The sequence below is a fragment of the Thalassophryne amazonica genome, chromosome 5 (assembly GCF_902500255.1).
Source record: "Thalassophryne amazonica chromosome 5, fThaAma1.1, whole genome shotgun sequence".
NCBI lineage: Eukaryota > Metazoa > Chordata > Actinopteri > Batrachoidiformes > Batrachoididae > Thalassophryne > Thalassophryne amazonica.
This window is the reverse complement of record NC_047107.1, coordinates 101,038,072-101,059,282: the sequence shown is the minus strand read 5'-3', so window position 1 is coordinate 101,059,282 and position 21,211 is coordinate 101,038,072. Positions and strand designations below refer to the sequence as shown.

At 41.6% G+C, this 21,211-nt stretch overlaps 1 protein-coding gene and 1 long non-coding RNA gene across 2 annotated transcripts in view; one reads left to right on the top strand and one right to left on the bottom strand.

Moving 5' to 3' along the window:
* The window catches only part of LOC117511030 (protein FAM214B), a 100,649-nt gene that overhangs the window by 17,514 nt on the left and 61,924 nt on the right, over nucleotides 1-21,211 (top strand). The gene's annotated exons all lie outside the window — the stretch shown is intronic.
* On the bottom strand, nucleotides 534-17,956 carry LOC117511032. Its single transcript, XR_004560870.1, has 3 exons — nucleotides 17,873-17,956; nucleotides 9,924-9,933; nucleotides 534-544 (listed from the first exon to the last, which is right to left on the bottom strand). It is a non-coding gene; the product is annotated as an uncharacterized LOC117511032 (long non-coding RNA).

Here is a 21,211-nt window from a genome sequence, read left to right as displayed (position 1 = left end):
TGAACAATAACAGCTGTTTATTGTTGCAAGTGTGACCTCTTTAGATGTTGGGCGATAAATACTACCTGTAAAGCAGGCATGAAAAGACACCTTTGTATGCTTTGTGTCATTATTTTAGCCTTGGTTTCTCTGATAAATACACAAACAGGTGCTCTTGAGATTAAATTATAGTCTTTTATCCAATATTAGTCCCTGTGAAAAAGAGATTATTTTAAATTCTACCAGGAACCTACTCCATTTTATTCAGACACACCTGACAAAGATGTCCAAAAGGAGGGAAGAGAGCAAGATGACCGTGCTTCCATGTTGACTAAACAGAGTATACGAGGTCTGTCCATAAAGTATCGTACCTTTTTATTTTTTTCAAAAACTATATGGATTTCATTCATATGTTTTTACGTCAGACATGCTTGAACCCTCGTGCGCATGTGAGTTTTTCCACGCCTGTCGGTGACGTCATTCGCCTGTGAGCACGCCTTGTGGAAGGAGTGGTCCCGCCCCCTCGTCGGATTTTCATTGTCTGGAAATGGCGGAATGAAAAGGACTTTTTTTTCCATCAGAATTTTTTCAGAAGCTGTTAGAGACTGGCACCTGGAAACCATTCTAAAAAGTTATCTGGCTTTCAGTGAAAATTTTACGGGCTTCACAGAGAATAAGGACTTTAACTACAGGTTTAAGGACCCCTTTAAAGGACAGTCGGTGCGCCGCGCTGCGAGCTGCGATGATGCGGCACAAACCACTGGATCATTTCTAAGCTGATGGCTCTGTGTATACGAGAGCGTCGTGTGCTCTTTCTCTGGTTATCACAAGACCTGGACATCAGCCATTTTCCGGCAGATTTCACTTTTAACAAGAGATTTTGTCATGGAAAGCCGCGCGGAGGCTTCGCGCGTCATGACCGATTCGCTGATGAAGCGAGACAAAGGAACACCTCCGTTTCGGAGTGTTAGAGGACAAGTTGGGACATGTCTATCTCGGCTTTCAGTGCTTACCAGTCGAGTGAGTATAAAAGAACTTGTGGAGAGCTGGTGCTCACCTGAGTGGACTTGCTGCTTCTGAAAACCGGCGAACAGCGGGTTGAAGCGCTGCTTCGTTGCTTCAAGCAGACCCGCGGCAGTCTGCAATCAACGTAGAGAAATCATTTTCTCGATAAACACCCTTAAAACAAGGCAGCGAGTGATAGATACCGATTCATATCGATTAATCTCCACATGCCTAGTGTGTGTTGTAGTCCAGCCAACCTTTAAGTGGATATAGATGAAGTCACTGGATATGTCTTGAACTTTATTTACATCAGTTATGAAGAAATACAAACAATATGGCACTCTATGGTAAATCTGTGTGTAGACAGTTCTCAAAAACTGAGTGACTGTGCAAGAAGAACAGTGAGGAAAGCCACCCAGACAGCCCAGAAGAAGTTACAGGCTTCTGTGGCTGTGATCGGAGAAATTGTGCATAGTCCATGTTTTACATTGTGTCACCAGTTATACAGCTTCATCGTGAAGTGGTACAGAAGAGGGTTTTCTTTCACCAAAACATTAAATCTATGCTTGCATCTCAGATGTACCTTCTGGCAAATTGTAGCTGAACTTTCAGGTCTTGTTCTTTTTAAGAAGTTCAAGACATTCAGTGACTTGGAAATGTTCATGTATCCATCCCCTGACTTGTCTGAAGACAATTGGCAATTAAACTGATTATTTACAGGTATTATACCAAAGGGGCTGATTACTTATGCAACCCATCCTCTTGGCTTTTATATTTTTAATGAATTTATATCAAGTTGTAGAGATTTACTTTCAGTTTGAGTCTAAGGAGCATAATTTTAGAAAATTTTATATTGAGAAGCCTGATTTACTTTTTGTATTTGAAACTCAGCCACATGGGGTGTGCAGCCAGTACATTCTGAGTGTCGGTCCCAAGCCCGGATAAATGAGGAGGGTTGCGTCAGGAAGGGCATCCAGCGTAAAACAAGCCAACCCAACTATGCAGACTCAGAATCGAATTCCCATACCGGATCGGTTACGGCCCAGGTTAACAACGTCCGCCACCGGTGCTATTGCCCAACAGGGTGCCGGTGGAAATTGGGCTACTGCTGGGCGAAGACGACGAAGAAGAGGAGGAAAGCGTTGCCACGAACAGCGGGAGAAGAGGAAAACTAGAAGGGTGGAAATGAGAGTGGGGACTTTTAATGTTGGTAGTATGACTGGTAAAGGGAGAGAGCTGGCTGATATGATGGAGAGGAGAAAGGTAGACATATTGTGTGTGCAAGAGACCAAGTGGAAGGGAAGTAAGAGCAGGAGCATCGGCGGTGGGTACAAGTTGTTGTACCATGGTGAGGACAGGAAGAGAAATGGTGTTGGGGTCATTTTAAAGGAAGAGTATGTTAAAAGTGTGTTGGAGGTTAAGCGAGTGTCTGACAGGGTGATGAGTGTGAAGTTGGAAATTGAAGGGGTGATGATGAATATCATCAGTGCATATGCCCCACAGGTAGGTTGTGAGATGAAGGAGAAAGAAGATTTCTGGAGTGTATTAGATGAGGTGGTGGAGAGTGTGCCCAAGCATGAAAGAGTGGTGATAGGAGCAGTCTTCAGTGGGCATGTTGGTGAAGGGAACAGAGGTGATGAGGAAGTAATGGGTAGATATGGTATCAAGGATAGGAATGGGGAAGGACAGATGGTAGTTGATTTTGCAAAAAGGATGGAAATGGCTGTGGTGAATACCTACTTTAAGAAAAGGGAGGAGCACAGGGTAACATATAAGAGTGGAGGAAGGTGCACACAGGTGGACTACATTCTTTATAGGAGATGCAAGCTAAAAGAAATCACAGACTGTAAGGTGGTAGCAGGAGAGAGTGTCACTAGACAGCATAGGATGGTTGTTTGTAGGATGACTTTAGAGGTGAAGAAGAAGAGAGTGAGAGCTCAACAAAGGATCAGATGGTGGAAGCTGAAGGAGGAAGACTGTTGTGTGAAATTTAGCGAGCAGGTGAGAGAAGCACTAGTTGGAGGGGAAGCAATTTTGGACAACTGGAAAAGTACTGCAGATATGGTGAGGGAGAAAGCTAGGGCAGTACTGGGTATGACATCTGGACAGTGGAAGGAAGACAAGGAGACTTGGTGGTGGAATGAAGAGGTCCAGGAAAGCATAAGGAGAAAGAGGTTGGTGAAAAAGTTTTGGGATAGTCGGAGAGATGAAGAAAGTAGACAGGAGTACAAGGAGATGCGGCGTAAGGCGAGAAGTGGCAAAAGCAAAGGAAAAGGCATATTGCGAGCTGTACAAGAAGTTGAATAGTAAGGAAGGAGAAAAGGACTTGTACCAATTGGCCAGACAAAGGGACAGAGCTGGAAAGGATGTGCAGCGGGTTAGGGTGGTAAAAGATGCACATGGTAATGTGCTGACAAGTGAGGAGTTTGTGCTGAGAAGGTGGAGGGAATATTTTGAAGAGTTGATGAATAAAGAAAATGAGCGAGAGAAAAGGCTGGATGATGTGGCGAGAGTAAATCAGGAAGTAAAAGAGATTAGCAAGGAAGAAGTGAGGGCTGCTATGAAGAGGATGAAGAGTGGAAAGGCAGTTGGTCCAGATGACATTCCAATGGAGGCATGGAAATGTCTAGGAGAGATGGCAGTAGAGTTTCTAACCAGATTGTTTAATAAAATCTTGGAAAGTGAGAGGATGCCTGAGGAGTGGAGACGAAGTGTGCTGGTTCCTATTTTCAAGAACAAGGGTGATGTGCAGAGCTGCAGTAACTACAGAGGCATAAAGCTGATCAGCCACAGCATGAAGTTATGGGAAAGAGTAGTAGAAGCTAGGCTTAGAAAACAGGTGAAGATCTGTGAGCAGCAATATGGTTTCATGCCGAGAAAGAGCGCTACAGATGCAATGCTTGCTCTGAGAATACTGTTGGAAAAGTATAGAGAAGGACAGAAAGAGTTACATTGTGTTTGTGGACTTAGAAAAAGCTTATGATAGGGTGCCAAGAGAAGAGTTGTGGCATTGTATGAGGAAGTCTGGAGTGGCAGAGAAGTATGTTAGGGTAGTGCAGGACATGTACAAGAATAGTGTGACAGCGGTGAGATGCGCAGTCGGAATGACACTCATTCAAGGTGGAGGTGGGATTACACCAAGGATCAGCTCTGAGTCCTTTCTTGTTTGCAGTGGTGATGGACAGGTTGACAGATGAGATCAGACAGGAGTCCCCATGGACTATGATGTTTGCAGATGACATTGTGATCTGTAGTGAGAGTAGAGAGCAAGTTGAGTCTAGTCTGGAGAAGCTATGTTGTATGGTTTAGAGACAGTGGCACTAACAAAAAGACAGGAGGCAGAGCTGGAGGTGGCAGAGCTGAAGATGTTGAGATTCTCTTTGGGAGTGACAAGAATGGACAAGATTAGGAATGAACATATCAGAGGGACAGCTCAGGTGGGACGGTTTGGAGACAAAGTCAGAGAGGCGAGATTGAGATGGTTTGGACATGTGCAGAGGAGGGACCCAGGGTATATAGGGAGAAGGATGCTGAGGATGGAGCCACCAGGCAGGAGGAGAAGAGGGAGACCAAAGAGGAGGTTCATGGATGTGCTGAGAGAGGACATGCAGGTGGTTGGTGTGACAGAGGAAGATACACAGGACAGGGTGAGATGGAAATGATTGATCTGCTGTGGCGACCCCTAACGGGAACAGCTGAAAGACAAAGAAGACGATTTGAAATGCCATAAACAAATTAAATTGCATGTAATACCAAGAGGCTGAATACTTTTGCAAGCTACTGTACAATACCAGGGCCCAGTTTCATAAAGCAGTCTAATCTTTTAGTCTACTAAACTTACTTAGAAATACTAAGGTCCTTCTGACCTTAGTATTTCTTCTGTTTTTCTTGTTGATTAATGGAAAATTATACTGTATTTCTTGTCTTTCTGATGCCTGATTGTTTTTTTCTCTGTTTAAGGTGCAGCTCCATCCAGAGATGGGAGTTGTATTTGTGTTAGCGACCCTCCTGTCCTGTGCACCAACAGCAATTCTTGTATATTTGTCCGTGAATTGTTCTGTGAATTGTTTCTGTAATTTATGTTTGTAGCATGGCTCAAGCAGAGGATCACCCCTTTGAGTCTGGTCTGCTTGAGGCTTCTTCCTCAGAGGGAGTTTTTCCTTACCACTGTTGCTCTGGGGGTTGGTAAGGTTAGACCTTGCCTGTGTGAAGTGCCTTGAGGCAACTCTGTTGTGATTTGGCGCTATATAAAGGTAAATAAATTGAATTGAAAATTGAAACTTATTGACTAAGGTTAGTCACTCAACATTAGCCATCTAATTTCCGTTTCACATAGATGGCTAAACTTGTAGATTAGCCGTCTAACATTAGTCTACGATTTTCACAGGAATAAGCAGCCTTGTGAGTGCTGTTGCCAAGAAGCGCCTCCAATGCGTGAGAGTTTTGTTTACGTCTGCATTGGTGGTCTACTACAACCATGGCCGAGTTCGTCTCACCAGAAGAGAAGCACTCCTGGAAAAAGGCCCTTATATTCCAAAACATCACCTTTGGAAGAATATGAGTAATATAGGGGTGCTCTTAAGTGTTCCAAAGTTACAACATTGGCCCTAGCTGGCAGAAGACATGCTTGGGAGGCGATTGCAGTGTCCCTCAATAAATACCTGGACAAATGCCCAATGTGCAGGATACGTGCAAACTAATATCCCTCATGATTCAGCCCACGGTCGACATCGAGACGTGAATGGTGTCGCCAATAACCTGCTGAAAGGTCCCATAGTCGTAAAACCTCAGTGCAATCAAAACCTGAAGAAGGGCTGGCAGGGTGTTTTTCCTCATCGTTTGGTGGCTTATTGTTTGTTTGGATCCCCATTAGCTGCAGCAAATGGGGATCTTCCTGGGGTCCAAAAGATTTACAAATATAGTAAATCAAAAATACATTCAAAAAATATATAAAAATCACATATCAAAACCAAAAACATATCAAATCAAATTAATCATCATCATGGTGAAAGGGTTGACTCAGATTACTCCTTATACTGATAACTACTGTTTCAGAAGTTTTTTAAAGAAACATTCGTTTGCAATGAGTTTGATGTGATCCGGTAATAAATTCCATTCATGCATACCCCTAAATGTGACAGTGTTCTTAATGGCATTGGTTCTAGCTACAGGTAACGTAAAATTTCCCACCACAGCATGTCTGGTTCTGTAAGTATGATTTTCTGAACTAAAAGAAAAATTCCTAAACAAAATATAAGGTAACTTAATGACAATAATCTTTCTAACAAAAATGATGTGCGAATATAAAAGTCTGTCTTTGACTAACAATCAGTTTAATTTTTTTATGCATTGAGATATTTGTCCTATAACTGCATCTAAGTGCCACACGAGCAGCCCTGTTCTGAACAATCTGTAATCTATTTGTCATTTCTCTAGTAGCATTTGACCAAACTACTGGGCAGTAGTCCAAATATACTAATAATAGTGCGTTAATAGCATACTTCCTTGTAATGCAACTTAGAAACCTTGCATGTCTTCTCATAATTGATATACCCCTGCCCATTTTTACAAAAATGTTTTTTTCCATGATAATTTTGAATCTACCCCTATACCCAGCAGCTTGCTTTCATGCAATTGATTTATTATCATATTATTAATCTTAATGTCTAATATGGGGTTTTTCATAACAACACAGCTAGATTCAATAACCATACAGTTAGTCTTCTCTGTATTTAACACTAACTTATTAGATGTTACCCACTCAACCACATTATGCAATTCCGTATTTAAAACAGTTTCAAGATCATTGCATGAGCGTGCTGATGTATAAATGGTTGAATCATCTGCATACATTACTATACAAGCTTTATGTAAAATATATGGTAAATAATTCGTGAAAATTATGAATAATAATGGCCTGAGGCAACTCCCTTGTGGCACTCCGCATACTACCCTCCTGGTGTTAGAAAAACTGCCATTAAAAACACTGTCTGTGTTCTGTTAGATAAGTAACTATAGAACCAAGTCAAAGCTGATAGCTCAAAACCATAACAAGCAAGTTTTTCCAATAACAAATCATGATCAATAATATCAAAAGCAGCAGAGAGATCGAGAAACACGGTACCACTTGTGTTTTTTCTTTTCAACCTCTCTGAACCAATCATCTGACATATGAGTCAACGCCGTGGCAGTGGAGTGTCTCTTTCTGTACGCATGTTGAAATTCAGTAATTAAGTTATTAGAAAAAAAAGTTATTAATTTGCTCATATACAATAAACTCCATAATTTTTCCTAACACAGGTAAAATACTTATGGATCAACTATTTAAAACTGAGAACAGAAGTTTCTTATTTTTCGGTAGTGGGATAATTTTAGCCTGTTTCCATGCCCGTGGACATGTATTACAAGTAAAGCTAAGGTTTATTATATGGGCTAAAACAGGAGCAATGCAATCAGCCGCTAGTTTGAGAAGCCTGCTGTCAAGACCGTCCACACCTGGGGCCTTGTCTTTACATGATTTCAGCAATTCCCTTACCTTATTTGTACTTACTTTCTCAAATTTAAACCTGATGTATTTACAATCCATAATTTTATTTTTTATCACTAGATAGGATTCAACATTACTTAGATTAGGCATATTCTCTCTCAATTTGTCTAATTTGCTTATAAAATAATCATTAATTAATTAGCAATATCTACCGGCTTTGTTATGAATTTATCTACCTCAAGAAATGATAGATTGATTCTGTTTTTCCTACCAGTCAACTGATTCAAAACCTTCCATATCTTTGTCAGTTCCTGCTTTCCGAACTCAATCCTCAAAAAATGTTTTTTTTCTTTCTATTCAGTTTAGAGTTCCTCATTGTACGACAATCCCAGTCAGATTTATTTCCTGTTATAATTGCCATCTTTTTCATCTGATTTCTCCTTTTTTATAGAGTCTTTAATGCCATCATCCAACCAGGGTGTGACGATGTTCTTGACAGTAAACTTCTTCAAAGGAGCATGAGTTTCAACTAAAGGCAGGAATAGGCTATTAAATCTTGAAAGTGCAATTTCGGGATTCTGAATAGATAACACCTCAGACCTGTTGGGAAGGTGTGTCGTGACACGGACCCACAACAGGGGGCGTTAATGAACGGACAATGGATAAGCCAAAAGTAACAATTTAATGTTGTGAATCGCACAACAAAATACAGACAATAACAATAATGTGGATTGTCAATTATACACAAGGTGACGTGTGGGCAGGCTCGAAGATGGAAGACGTCTGGCGAGAGAAGAGCCGGATCCCACACAGCTTCCACCACCAACGGATCCGAAGAACACCGGAGCCGCCAAGCCCTGCGCCCCAGGTGGCCACTGTCTTCAGCAGTCAGACCCGGTACTGCTGGCAGAAAACAGAAACAGTTAATGGTGGGTGTGTGAATACACACCCAGCAATCGTGTAAAAGCTTAGTTCCTCCGGGAGGGAGAACCTCCACCTCCAGACACAGAATCACCCGTGCAGCTCCTGTCAGTCACTCTCCCTGGAAGGAGTGTGAGGCGAAGACGTCGCAAGTCACACTATCCGCCAATCCAGTTACAGACTGAGTCCACAGGATAAACGGCTGCACACAGAACAATGTGTAAACACTCAGAAAATCACAGCAGAGAAAGATTACCTGGAACGGTAACTGATTTCTCGGCGAGGAGGTGGAGTTGCAGTCCGGCTTATATGGTGATGAGTTGAACGAGTGACAGCTGGTGCTGATAAGTGACAGCTGTCACTCCCAGCGGCTCCGACGCCCTCTCGTGCTTGAAGCCCGCACTCCAAGCAGGGCGCCATCTGATGGTAGTGGGCCAACAGTACCTCCTCTTCAGCGGCCCACACAACAAGACCAGCAAATAGCTTTCACATCAACAAATTTCTCATTATTAAACATTTTATATGACCTCTTTAGTATAACTGTGGGTCCAGGTCTACCTACCATCGTGGCTAATACAATTATGATGAAATTAGGTTTACTACAGCCAATGGGAACAGAAATTACTTTACTACATCGCTCAGGGGAAGTGGTAAAAATGTGATCAATACATGTTGATATTCTGTCACCATCATGGTGGTTGATGGCTGGAGCATGTCCACGATGAAGAGGATTGTAGGCAGACGGAAGTGGTATTGCTGTCGAACAATTGCATCCATAAACATCGCCAATGGATTATTCCAGTCCCAGAGCACCCGCTCCTGCCACAAGGCTCTCCTTCCTTCCTTCTCCATCAAGTGGTGGTACATGATGGCCTCCATTTTTGAGCTAAAGACACTGAAGTTTTGTTGACCAAGATAAGATTAGCCTTCTCTGCAGCAGACTAAAGTTTTGCTAATGCAAAACTAAACTAAAGTTTTGCTAACCCAACGAAGGCCTAGGAACTTGTGGATATACTGAGCGTGTGGGTGCACGCACACATGCATATTTTCTGCCTGGCAAGTTTTAAGTATTTCATCAATGGCAGGATCCAGTTGAACTTGAAATGGTTTGTTTACTACAGTGATCTGAGACTTGACAAGATCCCTTGTCTGTGGACCAGTATATGGAGGTAATAATCTGACAAAATGTGACACAAAAATGAAACATGTCCTTCAAATGCTGTATCTCTGTACCAGTGCAACAAGCAGACCACATATGATGTGAGATTAAATGACTCGTTTACAGACACATTTGACCAGAAATTGGGCTACCAATATACAGACCTCTCAGGGTCTCAGGACCTCTATAGGATGATATTTGATCAACAGTCAGGTTGAGAAAATCTCACATAAATGGTGATATCTGTAAACAAACAAGTTCATCCACTATGGAAAATGTTTGTGTGTGATTCCAAAGGTCTGCATAATCCTAGTGATTTTAGAGGGTTATAGGAATGAAATAGTTAATCCCGTCATTGTCTTGTTGAAATACAAAGCCAGCCCTTTCTTCATCTGAGTGAGCTCTGACAAAATCAGCAAATCTTCAATGTCAATACATCTTTCAACCACTGTTACCTGACGGCATAGTACCATGAACAGGACAGACTGATTGACAAAAGCCCAAATCCTGATTATACCCTGCATGTCTTATGTAGAAAAGTGAGGGTGAGCCCCAGACAAAATTTGAAATACTGCGACACCCACATTTTGACAGATACAGTATCTGTGCACCGGCTTCAGTGAGCTGAACTTTTTTATTCTTCCACTCTGGTATTGAATTATATTTCATGGAAGACTGTGAGCATCGTTGGCTAGAGCCTCGAAGCCAGGGCATATCGTCCCATCAGCCTGATGTTGCCCCTCAAGGTGCAATATGGTGACAGAATCAAAATGGAATAGTGAGTGAGCTAGTTAGAGTACAATATAGTAAATTACAGTTTTATTTAAGTAGTGGGTGTGTTTCTTGGAGTGATTGCTTGCTGATCATATTGGTTCAGTAAAATGTTTTTATGCAGATAGGGATGTCTGGTTCTACTTTGATTATGGCTCATGTAATTTCATGGCTGTAACTAGTGTGGATGATGCAGACTCCTGTTGTAGCTGCAGTGTTGATGCTGAAGCTTCCCTCCTTAACTATTGTTGAACGTGTGTGTGTGTGTGTGTGTGTGTGTGTGTGTGTGTGTGTGTGTGTGTGTGTGTGTGTGTGTGTGTGTGTGTGTGTGTGTGTGTGTGTGTGTCTGTTTCTGGATTGATCTCACGAATAACTTTTGGAGCCAGGCCTTCACTCGGCCCTTCAACCCAGACAAAACATGCATTTCTTTTAGTGTCACTTCTCCACAATATTGGGACTTGTAACTAATGCACATTCCCTTCAACCTGAATGGACCTGCTACTCAAAGTGAAATTACATGTTGTTGTTTTTTTCTTGAACTGCTGCATTATTTTAATTTGATGCATAATTATGTGCATTTTGTTTTTGATTAAACAAAAAAAGAAGGGAGGAGGTGGGTGTACATTTTAAGCATTTATTTTTCATTGATCACTCCTGCCGGTCTCAAAGCCAAAATTAGACATATTTCAACAAAATGTTGTATAGCTAACATCACTGCTTCAAGAAAGAGCAGATGGTGATCAGATTCAAAAGCTTTTCTTTTGTCTTTCATTTCCTGTATTCCAGCATTTGTTGTTGTGGCGAAGAAAATTCTCTTGACCGATTCGTGGACACGATGGTGGGCCTGGAAATGACTGAACAGGCCCAGGCTGGATGTGCTCTCTTTTTGACAGACGTCGCACATGGTTGTGCCCGGAAGTTCCTGCTGGTCAGGATCTTGCTCTCTTTCTCTCTCTCCTTCCTCTTTCTCCTCTTCTTCTCTGTGTGGTTCTTCTGTGTTTTTTTTGGTTTTTTTTCCCCCAAAGACTTCCACTCCCATGTGGATCATTGCTCTCTAGCTGGTTCAGTCTCTTACTTGTTCTTCCCAGGTCTTCTAGTCGGTAGAGCAGCACTTGAGGTTGTGCTTCAGGAAGTCCTTGTAGTGTTTCTTCTGCCCTCCTTTGGACTCAGCTGGGAGTAGATGATCTGCTTAGCAAGTCAGTTGTCATCCATCCTAACGATGTGACCGACCCACCAAAGCTGGTTCTTGATGATGATGATGATACACTTGATGCTCTGTAGCTTAGCTTCAGCCAGGATGCTGATACTGGTATTGTAGTGTCCCTACCTGATGCAGATGATACTCTTCAGGCAGCATTGGTGGAATTGCTCGAGGGTGTTTAGTTGGTGGTAGATGGTCCAGATCTCAGATCTGTACAGCGGGGTTGGCATGACCACAGCTTTGTAGACAAGGATATTTGTCTTGTCAAAGGTTTCTGTTGTTGAAAACACAGGTGCAAAGCTGACTCAAAGCAGTTTCTGCACACTTGAGCCGGTGTTGAATCTACTCAGCGATGTCGGCGTTTGACACATAGCTGCCGAGGTAAGGAAAATGACTCATGTTCTCCAGAAAATGTCTGCGCAGTTTCACTGCAGGAAGCTTTAGACTGACCATGTTGGGTGAAGGTTGATACAGGACCGTTGTCTTCTTCAGGTTGATGTGAAGACCAAACTTGTTCTAGGCTTTTTAGAATGTTTCAAAGATTTTCTGGAGACTTTCTGCCATGGAAGATGACACGCTGCTGTCGTTGGCATACTGGAAGTCCAGGAGCAAAGTGGTGGCTATTTTCTTCTTGGCTCTTAGTCAGCTCCGGTTGAAGAGCTTTCCATTCCTTCTGTACACAGTGTCAATTAATGGTGTCACCTTGTCCTTGATCAAGTGGAGGATTGTTGCCACAATGAATGATGAAGAGCGTGGGGGCAATTACGCAACCCTGCTTTACTCCTCATTGAACATTGAAGGCTGTAGTTTTTGTGCCATTTACCAGAGGTTTGACAGACATGTCATCACGGAGAAGCTTCCGGATCTTGATTAATTTCAGCCCCTTTTACTCAGGATCTTCCACAGAAGTGGGCGTGACACGCTATTGAACACCTTTGTGAAATCAGTGAAGGCCAGGTACAGTGGTTGGTGTTGCTCTCAACTCTTTTTTTTTTTTTTTTTTTTTTTTCTTGCATTTGGCAGACAGTGATGATCATGTCTGTCAGAACCCACTCTGGGTTTCAAGAAGAATGTTTTCTGCTTGTGGTCTCATATGGCTGTTAACAGTCCATGCAAGATCCTTTCCTGCAGTAGACAATGAGGAAGATCTGTGATGGTGACAATCATTGAGTGTTTCAGGTCTGCTGGTATTTTGTCTCGAGTCCAGATTTTGAGTTGGTGCAGTTGGGGTTGGAGAAACTGACCTCTATCTTAAAGACCTCAACGGCAGTCTTGTCTTCCCTAGGTGCTTTGTTGTTTTTCATGCCTTTTAAGGGCAACAAGAGTTTCTTTAAGAGTTTGGGTTTGGGCTGAGTTCTTCAGTGATGTCTAGGTAAATGGCTCCTCAACAATTGGGTTGGTGACTAAGACGTCTTCAAAGTGTTTTTTCCATTAAGCACTGATGTCATCTCTGGTCTTCAGCAGTTCTCAGGCTGTCCTTGCTTTGAAGAGGTGCTTGCCCATGAGTGGAGGGGCTGTAGATTGCTTTGGTGACATTGAAAAAGCCTCTGTTGTAATTTCTGTCGGCAAGGGCTTGGAATTCAGCAGTCTTTTGATCCACCACTGATTTTTCAGTTTGCGAATTGCATTTTATAGAGTTGCTTTGCTTTCCTGGAGTTGAGACTTCTTCTCTTGTGAGGTCTGATCTTTCTGGAGGTCGAGGTAAACTTTTCACTTCTGGTTAATGAATCTGAGGACCTGGTCATTCTCATCAATCCAGTCTTGGTGCTTCCTCTTCTGGTATCTGAGTGTTTCTTGACAGGCTGTTGTTATGGCTGTTGTAAGCTTCTCCCAGTGTTTAAGAACTGGGACAGTCTACTTTGTTGGGATTTCTTTCATCAGGCACTGTTGAACCTCTACTTTTGTTTCTGGGTCTTCGAGTGTGGCAATGTTTAACCGTTTGTCAATATATGCTACTGACACTCAGATTTCTTGCTTAGAGGAAGCTAAGAGCTCAGTTAGTGAGGAGTCCATAAGCTTCTGAGTTTGGTTATTGGTTTTCATGTCCCTGAGCAAGACACTGAACTGAAAACTGTTCAACCAGTTTCGGGGTTCATTGTTCTGCTTTGTGACACTCTGACTCTCAGCTTCAACTGGGCATCAGAGTGGTTAGTGGTCTAATGTTAGTGGACCATTTGAAGTTGCTGTAATTTGTAATGCAGGTTCAGTGAGTTTGTGGAATGAGCCCCCCCCCCCCCCCCCCCCCATGTATTTGCTTAATAAAACTTTTACATGTTAACTGGATCAAAGGCCATATCTACCATATATTTTTAGGCTTAAGGAACATGTCTCAAAATGTTGATTAAAATGGTATTTTGTCATTTTCTTTTCTGTTCAAATGAGGTATAATAACTTTTTAAATATAGGGAGATATGTTTGAAGACTTATTTTATCATTTCAATAAAACATCATCTGGACACTCAATAGATTGACTGAATGAATGTGCCATAAAAGACAGAAATATAATTCGTATTATAAGCAATGAAATAGCTGTAATATACAAAAAGCTGATTCCTCCCCCCTCCAAGTATTATGCCAAACTGTTAACCTGTTGGAGTTTAGGGAAAACCTGTCCTTCTCTTCAGGCAGTCATCTTTATAAATCTCATTGGAACGGCACCAAACAAAAGTTCCAGCATCATCACCTTGCCCAATGCAGATTCGAGATTCATCACTGAATATGACTTTCATCCAGTCATCCACAGTCCACGATTGCTTTTCCTTAGCCCATTGTAACCTTGTTTTTTTCTGTTTAGGTGTTAATGATGGCTTTCATTTAGCTTTTCTGTATGTAAATCCCATTTCCTTTAGGCGGTTTCTCACATTCGTTGACTCCAGTTTCCTCCCATTCGTTCCTCATTTATTTTGTTGTGCATTTTCGATTTTTGAGACATATTGCTTTAAGTTTTCTGTCTTGACGTTTTGATGTCTTCCTTGGTCTACCAGTATGTTTGCCTTTAACAACCTTCCCATGTTGTTTGTATTTGGTCCGGAGTTTAGACACAGCTGACTGTGAACAACCAACATCTTTTGCAACATTGCGTGATGATTTACCCTCTTTTAAGAGTGTGATAATCCTCTCCTTTGTTTCAGTTGACATCTCTCGTGTTGGAGCCATGATTCATGTCAGTCCACTTGGTGCAACAGCTCTCCAAGGTGTGATCACTACTTTTTAGATGCAGACTGAGCAGATCTGATTTGATGCAGGTGTTAGTTTTGGGGATGAAAATTTACAGGGTGATTCCATAATATATTCCTCAGAATTAAGTGATTCCATATTTTTTTTTTCCCTCTGCTTGGTCTAAAAAAGTAACCGTTACTGACTGCCACAATTTTTTTTTCCTGATTTCTTATAGTGTTTCTTAAAGCCAGAAAGTTGCCATTTGAAATGACTTTAGTTTTGTGTCATGTCTGTGATCTGCTTTTTTTCTACAAAATTAAACAACTGAATGAACATCCTCCGAGGCCGGTGATTCCATAATTATTGCCAGGGGTTGTACAACTCTGAAGTATTAATCTTCTCAGCCAGCCACCTTGGCAAGTAACCAGTCACCAGGCAGGGTGACTTCTTTAATAAATGAGTACTGGTTGGACATGGTAGCTCATTAGCCTAAGATACATGATGTTGCAAGGATTCATGTGGTTTTGCTTTGCCCAAATCATGTGGTGGACTGCGATCAACAGATGCGGGTCTGAATATCGTGCACCACCACTGTGATGTTTGTTTCAACCATCAGCATTAACAAAAAAAAAGGAAGAGAGAATTGAAAAAAGTGGAGAGAGCATAATCCATAAAATGGTATGTAAAAGGCACAAGCAGAGAGAGGAGAAATTAAACAAGAGGCTGAATTCAGTAGTGTAAAGAAGTTGAAGGCCAAGAAGGAAGGGAGGAGATGTGAAGTGAGGGAGCTTTATTTCCTGTCCTTTGTGAATAGGCAACATATTTTCTCTAGAACATTCCATCCTCTGAACTGGCCCAGTCTGTCACCAAGACCCTGGGTGCCACACTCCTCTCCAGCTCTGCATTTCTCCACATTGCTTTCTGTCTCTGCATTTTTTAATCTTTATGCTTGTGCATATGGCACCTATTTTTAGATAGTTAAGTCTTACCTTTGTCAAAGTAAAGTAACTGCCTAGATTATTCACACAATGTGACATACTGTTTCAGAGCAAGAAATTAAACTTTGTCAATAATAGCAAGAATGTGTTCACTCATTCTCTTCATCACAAAATCTAAAGTGCTACTTAAACCTTTATGATGGTAAATTTGGTTGGATTAGATTACAACATTCTTTGTCTAACAGGAAAATGATTCATACAGCAAATTACTGTAAAGGAAATAAACTGCAGCCTACAGTTTCTACACTTGCACTGTCAAGTCATCTCTCATCTCTCGGCATCTCTATGCCGCTACATATTGAATTGATTAATAATGGTGAATCATATGTGAGTAGAGAAAGAAATGTGTATGGAGTAAGGTAGTGTAAAGTTTAAAGTCTTTTGGTGGTGCAATTTAAAATATACATACAGCCAGTTTACAAAAACTAGATGCTCAACAATGTCTCATTTCCTGCTCAGGAGATAAATATTTGTCTCTTTACACTATTACATCAGTTAGTCATCTGTTTTCCATATCTACATAACTGGTGCAGGGTTAAAGGAAACTGGAGAGCATCCCAGCACACATTGGGTGACTGAAGTGGATGCTGATGGTTCACTAGACACTCTTTTACATACTGTTGTTGTGGTGGTTGTTTTGTTTTTTTTTTTGGGGGGGGGGGGGGGGGGGTGTAGTGCATGAAGTGAGGAGAGGAGAATTAAACGGAAGCGATTTGTTATTTCAGCCATCACAGACTGACACAACAGTTTCACTGCACCTTGACTTGGATTCTACGGGCAGCCCTATCTTGCTGATCTATGGCACACAGTCTGTAGCACGTAGCACAAGTGGATTTGGAGCCTATCCAACTCCACCTTGCTGCTGAAAGGATGCATAATCTTACTGCAAAGTAAGACACAGAGCACAAATGAGTTAAATTTGTAAAAATAATTCAATATCTTTTTGTTATAACATGAAGTACTATATCCATGTGCTGGACCGCCCCTGGCTGAGCCTCAGCCCACCCCTTTATTGACAAAAGTTGGTTAAATATCCACTGTAAATAATTTTTTTTTATTAAACACCCACCCAAAGTTAAATAATTTCGTGACCCCAAAACATCTTAATAAGCAAAAATAATGAGTTTTTACGAGTAAACATGCAGCCAGTCTGCTCTACGTAAGCCTGATCCCGTCAGAACTCAGAAGCTAAGCAGAGTGGGTCCTGCTTCGTACATCGATGGGAGACCTCTTTGGGAAAGACCAGGGGTTGTGTGTGTTTCTTCAGGTAAAACTGGATTTGCATCCGGTATAAAACCTTTGCTAAATCTCAATACCGATCTGTGCTGGATCTGCTGTGGTGACCAGAACAAACGGGAGCAGCCGCAAGGCAAACAACAACTTGTGAAAGAAAACGGAAGTGTTCCGGCACAATGACTGTCAACATTAAGATACTAGAAGTTCAGCATTATTACAAGAACTAAATAAAGGCTATAGAGCATAAAGAATAGTCTGCCTGAATCACTCATTTTTAACACGACATGGGGGTGGGGGGGGGGCAGTGGTGCGAATCAGAGTAAAGGCAGCAGGAGAGTTGAAAAAGTTTAGATGTCTGTGAATGGTGAGTTGGTGGATGAAGAAGGTGCACAAGCTCCCCAGCTAGCAGCTAACCTTGTTAATGCACCTCTGAATGCAACGTATATGATCCAATCTCCAGGGGTGTTTGACTTTTCAAAACCCCAGCAATGATGTCAGTGCCAAAGTTTGCGGTCTGTGAGTTGCGGCAGTAGTTACACACTGTGATGGACTGAGTAAACTGATTAGAGTGGATTTAATTTGTGATTTGTCTGGTAGCAAAAATCGTCTTATACGTCGGTTTTCGGTGGATTTTGGGCTCTGATAGAATGAGTGGGCAAACACTGTCTGCTGGTGGGCGCTGCACCTCACAGCACCTCCTGCAGTTTGCTGCTGCAGACGGAATTTTGCTGTGATGGTTTTTCTCTTGCCAACATGAGAAAGGTGCTTAAGGTCAGCTGGATGCCCACTGGCAAACTACAACCAATTACATGACAAAACAAATGTGCAACCATCTTGAAAGTTCTTTGTCTGATGTCCACTCAAAGTTATGAGCCTGCACACAAGTTTCCAACGGACTCGCCAGACACTTGACAAGGAACACATTTAAATGAATGAGAAAACAATTGGTACAGGACAAAAATGGCCACAAATGGGTGAGTCATTTGTGATTCATTTTTTATGTATTTGTGATGAAATCTGACACTTTATTGAAATGGACATTCAGATGAACATACTATTGGCTGGGCTAGTGCATCGGCCTACCCCCTCTTCAGGAAAAATTTTACGCAGTATACCCTGGGCACTTAGACATGCATGTGTGGTATAACAGTAAGTGCCATCTGTCATCTCCCTTACGTGCTATAGTGTACACTGTGCTGCTATTTATAAAACAGACCTAATTGAGAGGCTTTCTGGCCAGAGCATGCCAGCAGACAGCAGCCACCAGTGCTCCCTGAAGTGAAGCAATAAAATGACATATGGCATTTTCCATGTTTACTTTCGTTTTATTTAATAGTTGTTTTTAAATTATTTAATTGTGTATAAAAGCAGGGTGATACATTCATCCTGAAATTGCTTATGTACAGTATGATTGCATATTAACATATTAAACCATTTAAATACCACCAGTTCACTGTGTTTGACTTGGGACTAGGTTTTTGGTTGTCTGTGGTGCAGTCATTTCCTGAATCTGCACAAAGCAGTGCACCACCTCTGCACCTGAACATGTGTCATTTTTAGACTGTCATACCCATGGGCACACCAATGAAGGCAATTCTACAAGATATTTAAAAGGTGGGTGCAAAAATCATGACTTTGTGTTACACTGTGTGCTTGTAACTCTTTCAGTGTTGTCATGGGTGTCCGTCCTACGTCTCGTTTGTTCAAACTTTTTAGCACATGGAAATTCATGCTACACCATCAGGCTAAAATAGTTGGCTTCTTTTTGTGGGCTTTTTCTATCCTGTGGGGTCTTATGCTGCATATGGTGCCGCCCCCATTGGTGAACAAAAGGTGAGCAGAGGCAGTACCAACATGTTGCAGCACATTGGTAAAATTCTGAAGGGCCTTGGTGCCTCATTTATAAAACGCTGTCTAAAATTCATACTAAAAATGCACATACAACCAAAAGCAAAAAAAAAAATGGTGTTGAAAAAAAATGTATGCACATCTGCATGCAAGATCTTCCGTATAAATCATACAGCCTGAAATTGTGTGCAAGTGTATCTACTGCTCCATCCACATGCAAATGGTCACTGTTCACTTTATTCAGGAAGTCAGGGTGGGCGGCTCCATTTTGTCAAGCAACTTCCGGTTTGCCACTGCGTCTGATGATTAGCTACGTGGGAACGCCGTACACTAGAAGTGTCCGGACATGAGCAGCATTAATTGTTCAGTTTGTGGGTGCCACAACAACTGGAAGAAGAGGAAACTATCACTTTCAGAACAATGTTTTGAACATTGAAAGGAGAGATCTGAGAGCTGTGGACCAGCATTTAACTTGTTCACTTCTCCATTGAAAGACGAGGGTCTCCGGTGCTGTCTAAAGGCGCTGAATTTGAAAAATCCACCCAAACATCCCCATGTCTGTTCTTTTCATGTTGTGGAGAAAAAACCCACATCACTGCATCCTTACCCAGAGAAATGGTTGGATTACAACACTCTGTTAAAGAAGCCACGGCGGATGCTAGTGAGACAAATGGGTAAGCTGTGTTTGTAGCGTTAGCTGCTATCTAATTTATTCATTTTCTGGCCTTTGATACAACCAAGCACTGCATGAAATAACACCATACGTGTATTAACGTTACGTAATCTTGGCATTACGGTGGTACTACTTGTCAGGTAGTATTTTAACTTGATTGTGCTTTTATACGAGCTTCAGCGGCGCTGTGCAGTGCGAAGCTCGTGGTTCCTCATAGCCAAACCGTCCACGCAGAGTGACAACACAAATTAGTTAAAAAATAATTGAGGGCCACTTTTTCGTGTCATCGTCCCACTCTGTTATGACCCGTGGGTGAGCCAGAGTCGATCCCTTTGAGCTTTTCAAAAGGGTATTTGTTTTGTACCATCTAATATCTTCCATTGTTCTATATTGAAAACACAGCTCACCGGAAGTCCTAAGACAAAACGGAAATGCCTCTGTTGTAAAAGTGGGTGGGGCTGAATAAGGTGACTAGAACACCTCATGAATATTCAAGCATACACATGAAGCCTGAAACATATAGTTATTCTGGCAACAGAGAGGAGGAACAGGAAAAATAAATATTTTTAAAACAGAGATTGAGGTGCTTGTGTGTATCGTCATAGGCAGTGGTGGGCACAGTTCAGCTAATCCGCTAACTGATAATTATCGAAGCTGATGTTTTTGTTAGCGGATTAGCTTTTCAGATACCTTCGCTAATTTTCAGTCCGCTACCATTTTTTTTTTTTTTTTTTTTTGCTGGTAAAGTGAGCAAACTTTAACAGTCAAAAACTTTTGTAAACCCTAAAATCAAACATTTTAGTCCCTGTTGTGTGTTTGTGGCAGACTGGCTGTTGCTTGCTAATGACATCATCATTAAGTGCAAGACGTGATTGGCCGGTCGACGCACGGAGCATTGTGGGTAGTATAGTCAGCTTCACTTTCTATATAAATAAAAAATTAGGCATGTGGAGATTAATTGATACAAATCGGTATCTAGATACAAACGTGCGTGATGTGAGTGCATCCATTCATTCAGTGTGCATCAATTCAGTTGACGGGTGAAATCATGTTGCATTGATTTTTTTTTTTTTTTCCTGAGATACATTGAATGCACCATGGACGGTTTGGGACACCGGAGCGGCCATTGTTTTTGAGGGTGTTTATCGAGAAAATGATTATTTCTCTACGTTGATTGCAGACTGCAGCTGGTCTGCTTGAAGCAATAAAGCAACGCTTCGACCCGCTGTTTGCTGGTTCTTTGCTTTGCTGGTTTTCAGCGACGACAAGTCCACTGGCGTGAGCACCAGCTGGTGCGTAAACTGAAGTTGTCAATCATGTAAAGGAAATAATAATAATATCCTCTGTTTTGTGGGACTTCAGTTGGAATTAATAACTTCAGAGCAAATCTCCGTTTTAAATCAAATGACACCTCTTTCCAAACATGATAATACAAACAATAAACTACCGAGCAAAACCGGGGGGGGGGGGGAGTTTTCCCCCCAAAATGAGACATCCTCTGTTTTTTCTGAATTACAGAGGCTATGGAGTTACATTTGTGTCATTAATATTTGAAAGGAAATGCTTTTGACAGAACTACAGATTTTTACTTATTTCTATTTATGGTCAGAGATCAAGGATCCACCATGTACATCAAGGATCCAGTGACCATGTACAGATTTTATTGATTTTTATTTATGTCCAGAGATCAAGGATCCAGTCACCAATTTCATATTTATTTTTTTGACTTTAAGACTCAATAAAATGTTGATATAGAAAAGCTGTAAAGCCTACT